The sequence below is a fragment of the Grus americana genome, chromosome 8 (assembly GCF_028858705.1).
Source record: "Grus americana isolate bGruAme1 chromosome 8, bGruAme1.mat, whole genome shotgun sequence".
Classification (NCBI taxonomy): domain Eukaryota; kingdom Metazoa; phylum Chordata; class Aves; order Gruiformes; family Gruidae; genus Grus; species Grus americana.
In genome coordinates this window covers 8,116,872-8,131,389 of record NC_072859.1, presented here as the reverse complement: position 1 = coordinate 8,131,389, position 14,518 = coordinate 8,116,872, and the positions used below count along the sequence as shown (strand labels likewise).

Sequence of the window (14,518 nt, the reverse complement as noted above, 5' to 3'; positions counted from 1 at the left end):
GCCATAACTCCCCTTTTCTTAGAATAGCTTTGTTTCTGGCACACTGAAGAATGTGGTTCTGCTAAGTTCTGGAACTAAATACAACAACTGAAAAATGAAGCTTTTTTGCCACATGCTCGATTGATGTTAGAGGCAGATGTTCACAAATTCAGTGTTATTAATTTCAAAAGACAATTGTGCTCAAAACCCCAGATCAATAGTGTGGCATTAGAAATTTCAGCTAGAAAAGAAAGGTTTCATTTCAACTCTAAGTCTGGCATATGTAGATTCTAGAACTTCACTGAAGAAGTTGCCTCCTAACTGTAAAACCTAAGAATAATCTGCAGCTAGATATTAAATTTGAAAAACAACTATATGATCTTCAGAAGAGACTAGTTTAGATCATTTACAGAAATATAAAGCCAATTTAAAACAGAAAAACATAGGATAGTGGATGCAATGTACGTGGAACCCAAAAAAGTCGTCTTCATGCTTTATTTGTAATCCATTATCAAGGAACGCTGATATTTTAAATGAACACTCAAAAATATTGTATAATTATTGAATATGTGGGTTTGTGCAGAGAAGCTTGCACACAAACAACAAATGGAATTACAATTAAACATACTGACTTCACTTCTCTGACATGGATGTTTTATAAACAATACACACTAACAATCAACCTCTTATTGATGACCTTATATTTACAACTTTTTAGTGTCCAAAGCATCTTTCTATGATTGGGGTTTTCAGACCCAGTTTTTAGGAAACACACAAATGTTTGGGCCATTTATTCCACTACTAAGAATTCTTAATAGCTTCAGCACTAGCTTTAGTATGACATGAAAACAAGCTTCAAAAACCTCCGGTAACACTTAAGTAGAAAGTGTCTCTGTCAAATCAAAGTTTCTAATAATAAAAGCTTCTAAGGTCAGGATTTCCCTCCTCTCCAAGAGCAATTTGCAGCAGGGTTCATTGTCAAGTAGATTGCTACTGCAGTTTTCAGTCTGCTTAACAAAGATTTTGGGGACTTCTGGGCTTCTATTTCATGTGCCTCAGACATGGCTCTACGACCTACAAGAACAGAAGCTCTCCAGATCTTCAAAGAGTTCTGGGTAGATCTCGCTACAATTTATTCTTGAGCAACATCTATACTAAATTTTATTTCCTTAGAAAGCCAGGCTAATACATATTTCCATTTCCATTTTTCTTCCCCATCGCTAGATTTTGGACTCATCGGTTTTCAGCAGAGCTTGAAAGAGGGTACGCAACGCAAAGATTGCATTGATTCTATAAATTCTGTGAAGGTAGGTGGCTGAGTAGGAAAAGAAAACCCTTTTAATCACCATATCACCTCAGAGGAAAAACTGTAGCATAGGCTGATCCCTGAGGCGCTAGACAATCTATAGAGGAGTATTGTTAATGGCCACCAAACAAAAAATCAAAGTGAGCTTTGCTCCTTAGAATCAAAGCACTCCCTCATGAGACAAAGCTGTGGCAAAGCAGGCTTTGTTAGTTCTATCATTCTTCAAATTACTCCCTTTTAAAGCTTAAGAAAGTCTTTCCAAAACACTACCAAAACTAGATATGTCAGGTGGAAAACAGAGCATGACAGAAGAAAGCCATTTTAGGACATTATCCCACAGATGCATCTTATAAAAATGCAGTCTGTGGATGCCAGAAATGAGCATCCACAAATATGTCTGCATCAGTTCTAAGAGACACCTAACAATAGTCTAAATAGAGCTACTAAGCTAAGCAATGAAAAACAACCAAAATTAGCCACCCACAAAAAGTCTACACAGAAACTAACTTTACCACAAAGCATATGTTAGTTTAAACCAGCAATCTATAGAGCAAGCAAATCTTTTGCTGCCTTAGAAAGACAATAAGGCAGCTTGTTGAATTGTCTTCTGTGAGAAATACTAGTCACTTAGAATATGGCCTTCCAACAGAACAACCAGTAACAAACCACAACATCTCTGGGAACTTTTATTAGGAGTCTCTCAAGTCTAAGATGGCACTAATAGCTGTGACTAACACTTTTAAAATAAACTTTTAGGGCACATCCTGCAGCAGAAAAATATTAGCATGGACTAAAATAATCTGTCAGTTCTATTCATTTTTATCCAGTGCATTCCTGAGAACAAAAGGAAAAATGAGTTAAGAGCAGCTGGCTGGAGTAAAAACCCACAGATAAAAGGACAGCAACCATGCAAACCTCAAATTTGTCTCTATCCACAAATTTGAATATATATTTAACTATGTGCATGAATATTTCACTTAACATGCACAGAGATCATATTCCTGTGGAACAGCCCTGCCAAAAGAAGCTTGATCCATAGGATCAGTCATGATTGGCATATCTTTTTAAATGTGCCCATGTAACAAGGGATCAAAAAGACACAGACAGGATAACTCACACTGGCAATAAACCTGTCAAAAATCATAGAATGGTTTGGGTTGGAAGGGACCTCAAAGCTCATCTAGTTCCAACCCCCTGCCACGGGCAGGGACACCCTCCACCACTAGACCAGGTTGCCCAAAGCCCCATCCAACTTGGCCTTGAACACTTCCAGGGAGGAGGCATGCACAGCTTCTCTGGGCACCCTGTCCCAGTGCCTCAACACTCTCACAGTAAAGAATTTCTTCCTAATATCTAATCTAAATCTACTCTCCTTCAGCTTAAGGCCATTACCCCTTGTCCTATCCCTCCATGACTCTGTAAACAGTCCTCCTCCAGCTTTCCTGTAGGCGTCTTTAGGTACTGGAAGGCTGCTATAACGTCTCCCTTATTGGAAGGCCTTCTCTTCTCCAGGTTGAACAACCCCAACTCTCTCAGCCTGTCTCCGTAGCAGAGGTGCTCCAGCCCTCTGATCATCTTTTTGGCCCTCCTCTGGATTCTCTCCAACAGGTCCACATACTTCTTCTGTTGGGGACCCCAGAGCTGGACACGATACTGCAGGTGGGGTCTCACCAGAGTGGAGTAGAGGGGCAGGATCACCTCCCTCGACCTGCTGGTCACGCTTCTTTTGATGCAGCCCAGGATACGGTTGACTTTCTGGGCTGCAAGTGCACTTTGCTGGGTCATGTTGAGCTCTTCATCAACCAATACCCCCAAGTCCTCCTCAGGGCTGTTCTCAATCCATTCTCCTCCCAGCCTGTATCTGTGCTTGGGATTGCCCTGACTCACACAAAGGACCTTGCACTTGGCCTTGCTGGACTTCATGCAGTTAGCACTAAATATTTTCATGAGTCACATAGCTTCTTTATTTTAGCTAAGATAATTTCTGATACCTGTACTGTTTATGAAATCTTCTCCTTCTGAAGTGACCTCAAGTAACAGAGAGGTTATAGTCCTCTCCCCTCACAAGCAGAATGATGCCCATACAGCTAGTTAAGAACTCTGGGAAAAGGACAGTTTTCATTTCATTTAGTTTGAAGATTAATTTTTTTTGCATGTTTATATTCAGAGTATCAAAGCTGTTAAATATTTTGACACATACTATCTAAATATTATCTAAGGCAATACTGTTACCCAGGGATACAATGCTTTCAATGTTTATATATGTCGCTTTCTTCCATGTTTTACACCAGTGGCCCAGTTGTGGTCTCCCACCTTCTACTGGATAAGAGAAGCTGTTCGTCAACACAGCTCTTATATTTACTTTTCCCTTTTACAAGGAAGGAAGGAAGGAGATAATGTAGAGGCACTAAAACATCAATACAGCTATACTTATGAACAAAATGCTGAAATTAGTAAGCGCCTTCCTAAAATTTTTTATTCGGTTCTCAACTATTGTACATGCAGAAGATGTAATACCTCTGTCTAGTTTAGCTTTATATTTACACTTTTAATTACTCTTTGGGCTGTAGATTCTTTCACATTTGAGACAAACACAGTTTCATCACTAGCGGAGATTCAAAGTTAAAATGTACAAAGTGCTATCAATGAAATATTTAAAATAAATAGGATAAGACTGGCTACAGAAGGCACGTTACAAGTTACAAAAGAACAAAAATCCATGTTTGAGATGTACAAAGACAGCATGTTTTAAAGGTTAGTAAGTACTAAAACCAACCAAACAATGACTACCTAACGTTTTTTTAAAAACTTCCTTGTCATCTTTGCAAAGAGATGGCCACATACTGAAATAAAGCAAATTCTCTTGAAACCGAAAGTAGGCTCTCTCCAAAGCCCTGCACGGAATTATTTTAGCTGTGATAACATCCTATGCAGGTCTTTAAATCCTTATCATATCAAGCAAAATGAAGATAGTAAAGAAGTGGTTCAAATGAAAACCAAACCAAACAAAAACCAAACAAAGAAAAAAACCACAAAAGACCTCTTTTCCAAGGAAAAAAGCTGGAAGGACAAAGTGCTGGCACCACCTCTCACTGGAATCATAGAATCATTAAGGTTGGAAAAGACCTCTAAGATCATCAAGTCCAACCAAAGGCTGGAAGAGGCTGATGAACTGAAATTAAAATTCAGTTTAAATTTTAGACTAAAGTCACAACGCTTCCAAATATATTTAGGCATCTATCTCCTGCTACAGTCAATGGGAATTAAGTTCCCACAGGGTACGATTTGAGCTGACGTTCCCACCCTGTGACTCAAATTACCTGAGAGCTAGCAACTTTTTATGGGTAGTTTCACTGTTACCATTCAGAAGCTCACCAAGAGCCAGCAACATATTTAACTTTTACTTTGTAGCTACTAAGATACAAATAGACTCATTAGGGCTGCCCAGACAACAAACAAAATTTGGAAGGAGGCAGCACACCACCACAGAACAAGAGACCTAAGAAAGAACAGCTGCTCCAAGCAACAGGCAGGGAATGAGGTCTGGAGTGCAGACACCCACTGACCAGCAGCAGATGAACAGGTGACCCAAGGGGAGTTCAGGACCAACTAACAACCAACCCCTGTCCTTCTTCCCAGCAGGGAAAAGCATCTCCTCATACTGCTCCAACGTCTTTACATTAAGGTTTACTCTCCTCCTAGTCAGTTTTCTAGTCAATTTACATCCACTGTAAAGGAAGGACAAAGCTTTGTATTTTGAAGGTAAGTTTACAATTAAAATAGAAATAAATGTTAAAAAGTATCAAGTGTCAAACAAGGTCAAATTAAGAAACTCCCTTCAATGTATTTCATATCTTCAGCCTGAGTACAGATGATAAATTTACAAGATCCAAAGCTCCACCCCCCTGCTTGTCACATTAAACACTATTTCCAGAATTTCATAAAATAACAGTAGTAGAATGTAATTCTTTGAATTACCACAAGTTAAATAATGAAAAATGGTACAAGTATCACCAGAGAGTTTTAACAAAAAACCCCTGTACTATTGCCTACAACTTGAACATCATTAGACTCACCACTGCACCTTCATGTTCCACCACTCATGCAAAGCCATGCATACTCTCCCCATGAACACCTAAAGCACAGTTGAGTAAATTCAAGAGTAACCATACAGCTTATACTAAATTAAATACACAAGCTCCCTAAAAACCATTGTGCTTAGAATATTTACGTCACAATTCTGAACTGAAAATCCAACATCTGCTATGTCCAGCAGCAGGACCTTTAGGCACACAACACTCCTACAGAAATCCCCTCTCTTACTCTAGCATTCAAGTACCTTCAAGAAGTGAAACACACAATGTCCAGACTCAGCCTTAAGTCTAATCTTCTGTGTAGCAAGAGAAAAAAAAAATCTGTCTTAAAAGATCTAGACAGAAGCAATTTTAAATTTGCTTCTGAGATTAGAAAATTTACTTGGGTCATTTTTTGAAACTTATTTGCAACATGAGGGATAGATCTTTAGACTAATATACTGATGGAATTTGCATACAACCAAATAATAAAGAGAATGGACTTAAAGGCTGAAGTTGTACACCATAGTTGCATGTGTCACAGGCACTATAAAATTAAGAGAATCAGAAACCCCATATGTGACACTAGACCAAATGCACATTGGGTTCAGCATTCACCTCCACTGGAATGGACCAGAATGATCTTGGTATAAACACACCAACCTCAATGCTGATCCAACATATCTTACTCCTGTCCATACTGGTACGGTTTTGGAAGGTTGCATTTGTCCCAGATAGCTTCCCACTGATGACTGAGGTAAACGTGGACTCATGCTTAAAGAAATAGTTCTCTGTATGTCTGCTGGCAAACTCAAATAGTCATGACCGACAGGCTAGTGGAATGAGCTTTCAATTCTTTTCAGAGCACTTCCCAGTTCTGGTGGAGGCACTACAAAGCAGCGATGTAAAATGATCTTATTTTTCACCGACAGATGAATAAAAAGCTTCCAGAACCTGAAAAGACTACTATCTGTATTATATGAGAACACCATTACTAGACTAAAATTTGACCAGTGGGGTATAGTGACCACGTAAAATATGGCTATAGATGCTTGTGAAACCAATGAAGGCTATCTCCTTTACTCATTCGTTCTACATAAACTAGACTAGTGGGAAAAATAATGGCACCAACACAGCTCAAGTAAAAATGACAAAGATTAGTAACTACTAACAATTGTACTGTAATAGAAGCATTTCTTCAAGTACCAGCCCATTTTCAAGTTATCAGAGTACATTTAAACAGCTTCTTTGCCAGAAAGGATTTGTCAAGATATTCCAGTAAAGAGACTGACAGTGCGTGCCACACGTAAGTCAGAGAACTAGCACACCATAAAGCTAATGCACTAACACAGCTATTCTTGCCATGTACTGATAATCCTCAAACATAAATTAGAATAATTTAGATGTTTTGCAGGATTACCAAATACATTTCAACTAAAAATGTATTCATTTCTGAAAATTTAACACCCAAAACTTCTTTGCAGCTCACTTTTAAGGCAGGCTATTTTATTCCTTCTTAGCCTGACAATTGCTTTACAAGTCTTTATTTCTTTGTTAGTAGGCATTAGAGCAAATTTTTTGCAAGACAGATTTTTGATTTTCTAGTTTCATGCAGTTGGTTAAGAAACTTTTTAAAAACTGTAAATTTTTAATTGTGGCAGGAGTTTTGAAGTGCTGGAAGGAAGCCAGGACCAGAAAAAAAAAGGAAAAAAAAAAGAACAATTTCTATACAATTAGAGAGAGCATCATAATGAGATGCATTCTCATTACTTCTGGGAACAGAACAATGTAAGTGCTTTCACCCAATTAGCTTTTCAACTTGCAGATGCCAAATGAGATTTTTATTTTAAAGATTTGCAAAAGCATTTATTAAAGAAATTTCCATTATTTAGAAGAATAAGAAAACTTCAAAGCTCTCAAAACTGAATCATTGCTTATTTGAGAAAAAGATAAGGGAATAAATTAAGGCAAATTCTTGCACAAACAAGCCATGTACCTGCTATCAAAATAGAGTATTCAAATAGTAGGTTGGTAGGCAGTGCTTTTCTCTGAACACAGAAAACTAATCTGACCTGTCTTACCTATCAGAATTACTTTTTAACTAAAAAATTTGTAACTATTCACTAGGCTTCTTACAAACTAATTTAGGTCAGTTTATCCTGACCACAGCTGCTCTCTGCAAAGCATCTGTTAATGTTTAAGATCACGAACAGTCCCTTAAAAAAATTACAGATGCACTTAGCATGCTGCCACAAATACGACTTTGTTTCTTCCTCAACTGTATCACACCATCCGGCAGAAGCCTGAAAAGGCAAAAACACTAGCATAGCCATTGTCCCCATGGACAAAGAAAGCGACGTGGGGAGTCTTCTCCTTAGCAGCATCCTGAGTAGCGGTTGCTGTCAGGCTGAGAACAGGGCAGCAAAAGGGAAGTCCTCAGTGGGGCTGCAAAAGAAGCTACACATTTGATGATACACAGATGTTCCTGTGTCTGTTCAAATGAGGGTGCTGAAAATATTCAAATGTTTGGCACTTCTCTGGACTGGCTACATTTAGATTTAACTGCACAGCAAGAATAATCAGAACTGGTGATGATGATGATGGGTTTGAGGATCCATTTGCAAGAATAAAGGAAACAGAACTGCCTGCACCCTACAGCAAAAAAAGGTATGAGCAAGAAGTCTCCACACATTACTAGATTTTCTCTTATTTCTAAACATACAGAGTACCAGCAAGCTGTGGTTCCCTTCCAGCTGCACTTCAGCAGATCTAATTCCAGATGCAGGCTGAACAGCACTCAGGATCTGTTCCTCTGCAGGCGGCTGTCTGGGATAAGTTACCAGAAACAACAGCTGAGCTGAACAGGAGTTGACTCCTTAAGTCAGCCATAGTGTTTGGTGCAAAACACTTCCTTTTAGGAAGCTGATGAAAGATAATCAATGGGTACATGAAAATAGACCAGATTCCCAACAGATGAGCAGCAGAAGTTGCAGCCATTTAAAATTACCCATCGCTCCACTGTTTCAGTCTCCCCTTTCATTTTAATACTCTTACTGCAAAAGCCCTTGCACTTTATTACAAACTCTGAAACAATGTCATTTAAACTGGTGGCATATTTCCAACCCTCCTTGACCACCCCATGTTGAATTGGATAGTGGAAGAGGGCAGGACAGATTAAGAGAGAAATGTAAAGCCATTCCTTGCTGTAACTCGAAGAATCTTTTTCAACACTTCCATTTCCTGCTCCTTTATGACAATTTCCAAGTCCCACTGTCATAATTAACATTTAGTGACAGAAGAACCACCACTTAGTTTCAGCATTCTTCCCAAGGAACCACAACTCACTGAGTAGTGGATTTCTCTCCACGTCATACCTTTCTGCACCTTTAGAGTATCCCTTACCTGAGCTACAAATAAGTAAAAGGTTTTATGCAAAACTTGTTTTTCCAAAGCCCCTATTCATAGATCACTCCTTACAGAACATAGACAGTTACATTTAAGGTTTTTGACTTCAGAAATCAGATGCTGCTTTGAAATAACATTCAGGCAAGCTCTTCTGTTCACGAGCTCTTTCAGAATATTTTGGAAGTGCACAAGAACCACTCTAGGGCTACATCCTTAAGGACTTTCATTCCTCTTTAGAACAGCTGCGCCAAAATGAATTCCCTCTTCTCTAGCTATTTCTTCCAACTTTTTCCTGTTCACCTTCAAGATACTTTTGTTATTCAAACACAAAGTTTGAGTATTTTGTTATTCAACCTGAAGATGGAAGCACAGTTATCAACAGGAGGAATCTACCAAACAAACAATTTTATACAGAGTTCTGTACAACCTTAGCACAATAAAAAAGCCCTGTTCAAAACAGTTACTCTCATCAGTTATGTAATGATTTAAGCTACTTGTAACCACCTTCAAAACCTCTCACCTGGTTCAATACCCAAATTTTGTGTTGCCCGTAACTCCTACCATATTCCTGATTCAATTACATCAAAAATAATGATAATTTCTCCTCTGTACTAAGAGATGTTACAGCATATTTGCTATCAAAGCTACAACATATTTGCTATCAATGATACAACCACTGTGACAGCCAGGGGTGCCAAACGTACCAGCTTATAACACACCATTGACAGCATCAATAACAAAAACTTCCCTCCTGTGCACACAAAGGTGGTAGAATTTGCTCCTTGGTCTGGTCCAGCTTGGAGAGAGCCGATGGCTGCTCCCAGTCTCTTCTATCTGCTGCCTATTATCCTCTGGATGTCTGGTTAGTTGTTTTTCCCCGTGATTCACAGTTCCAGTTTCCCGGACCAGAAACCATCTCCTCCTTCATTGAAAAAATGCTCAGCATGTAAGAGATAAAGCTGCAAAAACCACATTGACAACAGTTCTGGACTCATTAAGCAAGCAATGGTCAACTTCAGTCCTCTGCTTTAGACTGGTTCTGTACATGTTTTGTTAAAAAAAAAAAAAAAAGAGATAAAGATGAGGAGCTAAATTAGAAAAGCCTTATCAGCATACCCAGCTTGATAAATCTGCCTTTCAGCATTACAGAACCCATTTTCCATGCAAGTTAACTTGCATCTGCCAAATGGCTACAGATGAAGTTTAACATCTTCAGTTGATCTTGGTTCTGTTTATTCAGCTTAGAAAAAAAAAAAATAATCCCGTGTGTCCCTTGATACTCTGCTTTCAAAATGCAGTAGGTAAATAATTAAGAAGGCTCAATATATATTATCAAAATACTTACAAAGAAACTTTTCTTTATCCAAAGCTAAGTGCATACTACAAAGCTCTGTCCATGCCAATAGCTTGATTTGTGGCATGAAAAACATCTCCTAACCAAAGTGATTCCAGCAAATTAACCAAGTAGGTATATCACAAGCCAAAGGCAAGTTTTTCTTACTAGAATGCATCCTTTCCTACAGACTATTTATACACACTGGCAACAGAAAACGTTATTGTTCCTCCTCACTAGAACACTTCTGCTGTGCACCTATATATACACCTAGATACACCTGTACAGGAAGCACAGAATGTCCTAAACACTATTATAAAACAAGCCCTGCAAATACAATAATTTATTTTTTTTCAAAATGAAAGCATCAATGCATTGATCTAAAGACAGTGAGGTCCTTCAGAGGAATATGCAGTTAGTTTGAAATAGAAGAAATACACTGAATCCTAAAGCATATCAAGTCTTAAATTGGGAGAAAATAATTGTTCCTGTACTTCCACCTTAGCTGAAGATTCAAAACAGTTAAATAATGCTTCTTTTGTCAAGAATAACTTAAACTATTATTCCTGCAAATACAATTTAAGTCTACAGTCATAATTTTAAAGTGTAAGTTAAAATTTACAAACACTAAAATCTAGTAATATTAAGATCACATGCTTACAAAATATTAATTTTAAAACAAGCTGTAGCTGTTTACATGATTTAATAAGAATAGCCTGAAAAGGTTTGCTTTTCTAAGCAGAGGAAGTTTGATTTGCTAGCTTAAGCAAGCACTGCACAAAAAATGGGCAACCTAGCCATTGCTGGCTTTACTATAAAAAAAACTATTTGGCACCTCTGAGCACGATGAACTACATCTTATATCCCAACTAACTAAAAATTGAGTAAAACTGCCATTTCACTTTGGAGTCAGTTGTACATTGATTTAAAGAGATATTTAATAGACCCCCTCTTCTCAGTCACTAGGCACTGGGTAATGCCACAGTTCTTCAGGCACTACTTACGCATTTGATGTACTTGAATCTAAACTGCGGTAATTCCTGTCTCTGATGTTGTAAACCCATGAAAGTGTAGCCCACGTTACTTTCAAATACATATCAGTTAAAATTTATCACCATCATACTTTGGATTGAAGATACATAATGTTGATTCTGCACTATAATTTTACCATTAATCAAGACAGCATCAGATATATAAAAAAATGAACAATGTGAACAATGCACAGCTTCTCCCTTTAATATGTGTTTGCAATCCATAACAGACTAGTTCATTAGCATTTAGTTAGAATGTTATGTAATGGTTGAGGTATTTGTAATAAAAACAGTCTATTTCTGTTAGCCTGTTCTTCATAGACATAAGAGCTGTCTTCATCTGATTTTTATTAGGATTTCATCTTCCTCTGCTTTTTATGCATTTTTTAAGACTTCTGTCCATTCAGTTTTCATTTCACCAACACACACAGAGTATTATTTTCTCCATCTCCTCACACAAATCTCAGCTTTTATTTTTACACCTGCTTTCACCCATGAAAAGTTTCCACGGGGTTTTGTGAAACCCAGACCCCCCAAAAAAATGAGGGCATGAAGCTGAGCGAAGAAAAAATTTGCTACAGAAGACGAACAACTGGTTCTACCAGTAAAACACCACCAGCAGTCCCGTCATTACAAGCCCAACATCCATCCCCAACCAGTAGAAAGGTGGTGCATTTTTAGGGCGGAGGTTTTTTTTTCCCCTCCCCTCAAACCCTCCATTACTGTATACGGCCTCTGAAGATGTCCCACTCTTCCTTCAACAGAAGGATCAGAGAGGAATATTTTTTCTTCGCTCACATCCAATATGCTACACAAGGGTTTATTCCTCTGCAAGAGCACACTATAAAAGGGTTTAATCCTTCTGCAAGAGCTACTTCTATCTCCACATCTAAGCCTTTTATCCACACCACCCTTGTATGGTATTTGGACTACATGTTCCATCCTCTCTCCACTTCCACATCACTCCCGTTAACCTGGAAAATATTCTGGATAAAGGACTTGCACTTTCAGTAACCTGGGACACCTGGCTGAAGTCAACTCCATAAAACCTACCCACTGCTTTGACTTACATTGCTTCTTTGTATTGACATACAGCATTCATTCAGACAAAAGAAAACCTACACAAGAGCTCCCTTCTGAACTGTATCATCTTTCCCTTGCTCTTCATGGCCCATTTCACTTTCACTTTGTGGGAAAACAGGACCTACAGAAGACTCATACTGTAAGTCTGTACCATTGACCAAGGACTCCAACAACCAAGTTAAAGATGTAGATTGATGTAATTATTTTTACAGGCTGCTCTACAAAAACCTAGGGTCCTGTTATGAAGTCTAAATAAGAATAAAGAAATTATAGATTGCTACTAAACTGCAAAGAGACAGAATATTTCTATTAGCAAAACTCACAGAAATGACTGTGTATTGATTTATATATATTTTACAAGCTATTATTTACCAAATCAACACACTTTATGCAGAAAATACATATACACTAAGGTAGAGTTCTAGGTGACAGAGACACATAATCCTAGTCTCCACACACAAGCACTGGCCTATGCCAGTTCTCACTTCAGTTTAAACAGCCACCTCAAGCACACACTTCCACCAAAGCAGTCATACTCCTCACTCACTAAGCACAATATTCTGAGGGAAAAATTGCCTTTTCATTGAAAATTCACCAAGTTCAAAGAACTCCCAAAACTTTGAGATTCAATGGGTAACAGAGTTGCACTAAACCACTTTAAAATTAGCTTTGAAGAAAAATTCTCTAGACTATGTAATCAAAAGAAAATTGACAGCCATTCAGCTCCTGGCAGTATTAAACGGTAATCCTTTTGTTTCTCACTGATAGACAAACGAGATCATGTCCTGTTTCCTCCTTCAAAAGTAGTTTCTTGTCTGAGCAGAGGTCTTAAGACTAGACAACGGGTAGGCCTGATGCCTCACTGCAGAAGAAACAAAGCTATTAAAAATTAGAGTCCTGTTCTTTCTGTTAGAAATAACGCTAATTTCTACTAACGTACCCATCTGACACAGCTAATCAGAGAGCGACAAGGAAAAATAGTCCTTCCTCAATGATACAGAGTTCAAGACCTTTCACAAAGGAACAACCTTACAAAATACACGTGTGAGATGCAAAAATGAAAGAAATCAAAAAATGTTCCATTCAAGGTCCAGCACTAGGCTCACAAGCTCCCCTTCCCCATAAAGAATGCCTGAACTGGAAACTATCTGGGCCTCCAGATTTTCAACTCCTGCATCCATCCCTAGGTGATGGCTCCCATTATACCCACTGCAGACTGGCTGCCCGAATTTTAGCCATGTCATCTAACCATGCTCACACCATCCTTTAAGTGCTATCAATAAAAACACCCCTGACTCTGCTCACCCCTACAAATCTTGTCCCTAGGAGCAGAAATGATACCTTCCTGACCGGTGCTTCACTCAGTCCTACATCAAATAACCCAGGAACAGCCTTTTACTGTACATCTCAAGAACTATGGATGAATATTTCAGAGTTAGAAAACCAAAGCGCCGTGCCCTGCATGTGCCTCCAGCATCCCGTAAGAAAAGGCTCCCCTCCTCCCGCGTTTCTGGAGGAAGAATCACAGCCACAAAGTGAGCGCAAACGCACGAAGGGGACGGCATGTTTCTCGAGTAATCTCCCTCAAGACAGAGGGACTTGGAGTCGTTAAAAAAAGAAGGGGGTGGGGGGAAATGGGGGACGGGAAGGAAGGCGGGAGAAAAGAGCAGCACACCCGCAACAGCAGCCCGCAGCCGCCCCCACCACGGCAGCCCCCTCCCGCCGCCGGCGGACGAGGCCCGGCGCCGTGCCCGGCGCGGGGTGCGGCCGGCCCCAGGCGGCAATGCGGTGCGGCGCGGCCCGGCCCAGCGGCGCGGAGCAGACCGGTCTGCCTGCCCGCCCGCCGCGGCCCACTGCCGCGCCGCCTCCATCCGCTCGGCCGCGGCGGGCAGCGAGGTGCCGGCCCCCAGGGGCACCCCCTTCCCCGCCGGCCACGGGCTCGCCGCCGCCGCCAGGCCAGGCGGAAGCCGCCCCCGCCCGGGGCCATGCGGCGCAGGCCGCTCGCCCGCTCCTCCCGGCGCCTGGTCCGCGCCGCAGGCCCGCGGGGCGCTGCGGAAGACGGAGGCGCCGCCGCTTACCTGGCGCGCAGCGGGGCGGGCCGGCGCTCCGGCCTTACCCGGGGCTCCCGGACTCGGCGAGGCCGCTGCCGCTCCCGGCGCCGCGACGCCGCGCCTCAGCCGCTTCCACACAGGGGCCAAGATGGCGGGCGGCCAAGCCGGCGCCAACGACGTCTGACCTCACCGCGCCGCGCGCGCGCGCGCACCCGCTCGCCGGCTCCGCCCCCGAGCCGCCGCTCACGTGGCCACGC

The 14,518-nt window shown here is 40.6% G+C and overlaps 1 protein-coding gene across 16 annotated transcripts in view; it reads right to left on the bottom strand.

Annotated features, from left to right (window-relative positions):
• PRRC2C (proline rich coiled-coil 2C) overlaps window positions 1-14,451 on the bottom strand; it is a 75,302-nt gene extending 60,851 nt beyond the window's left edge. For 10 of the 16 annotated variants that reach the window (XM_054832933.1, XM_054832938.1, XM_054832937.1 and 7 more), the window contains exon 1: window positions 14,289-14,451. The gene's annotated coding sequence lies outside the window, so the exon portion shown is untranslated. The remainder of the gene's footprint in view (window positions 1-14,288) is intronic. The other 6 variants (XM_054832944.1, XM_054832946.1, XM_054832947.1 and 3 more) reach the window with 2 other exon arrangements.
• Between the last annotated feature and the right edge of the window lie 67 nt (window positions 14,452-14,518).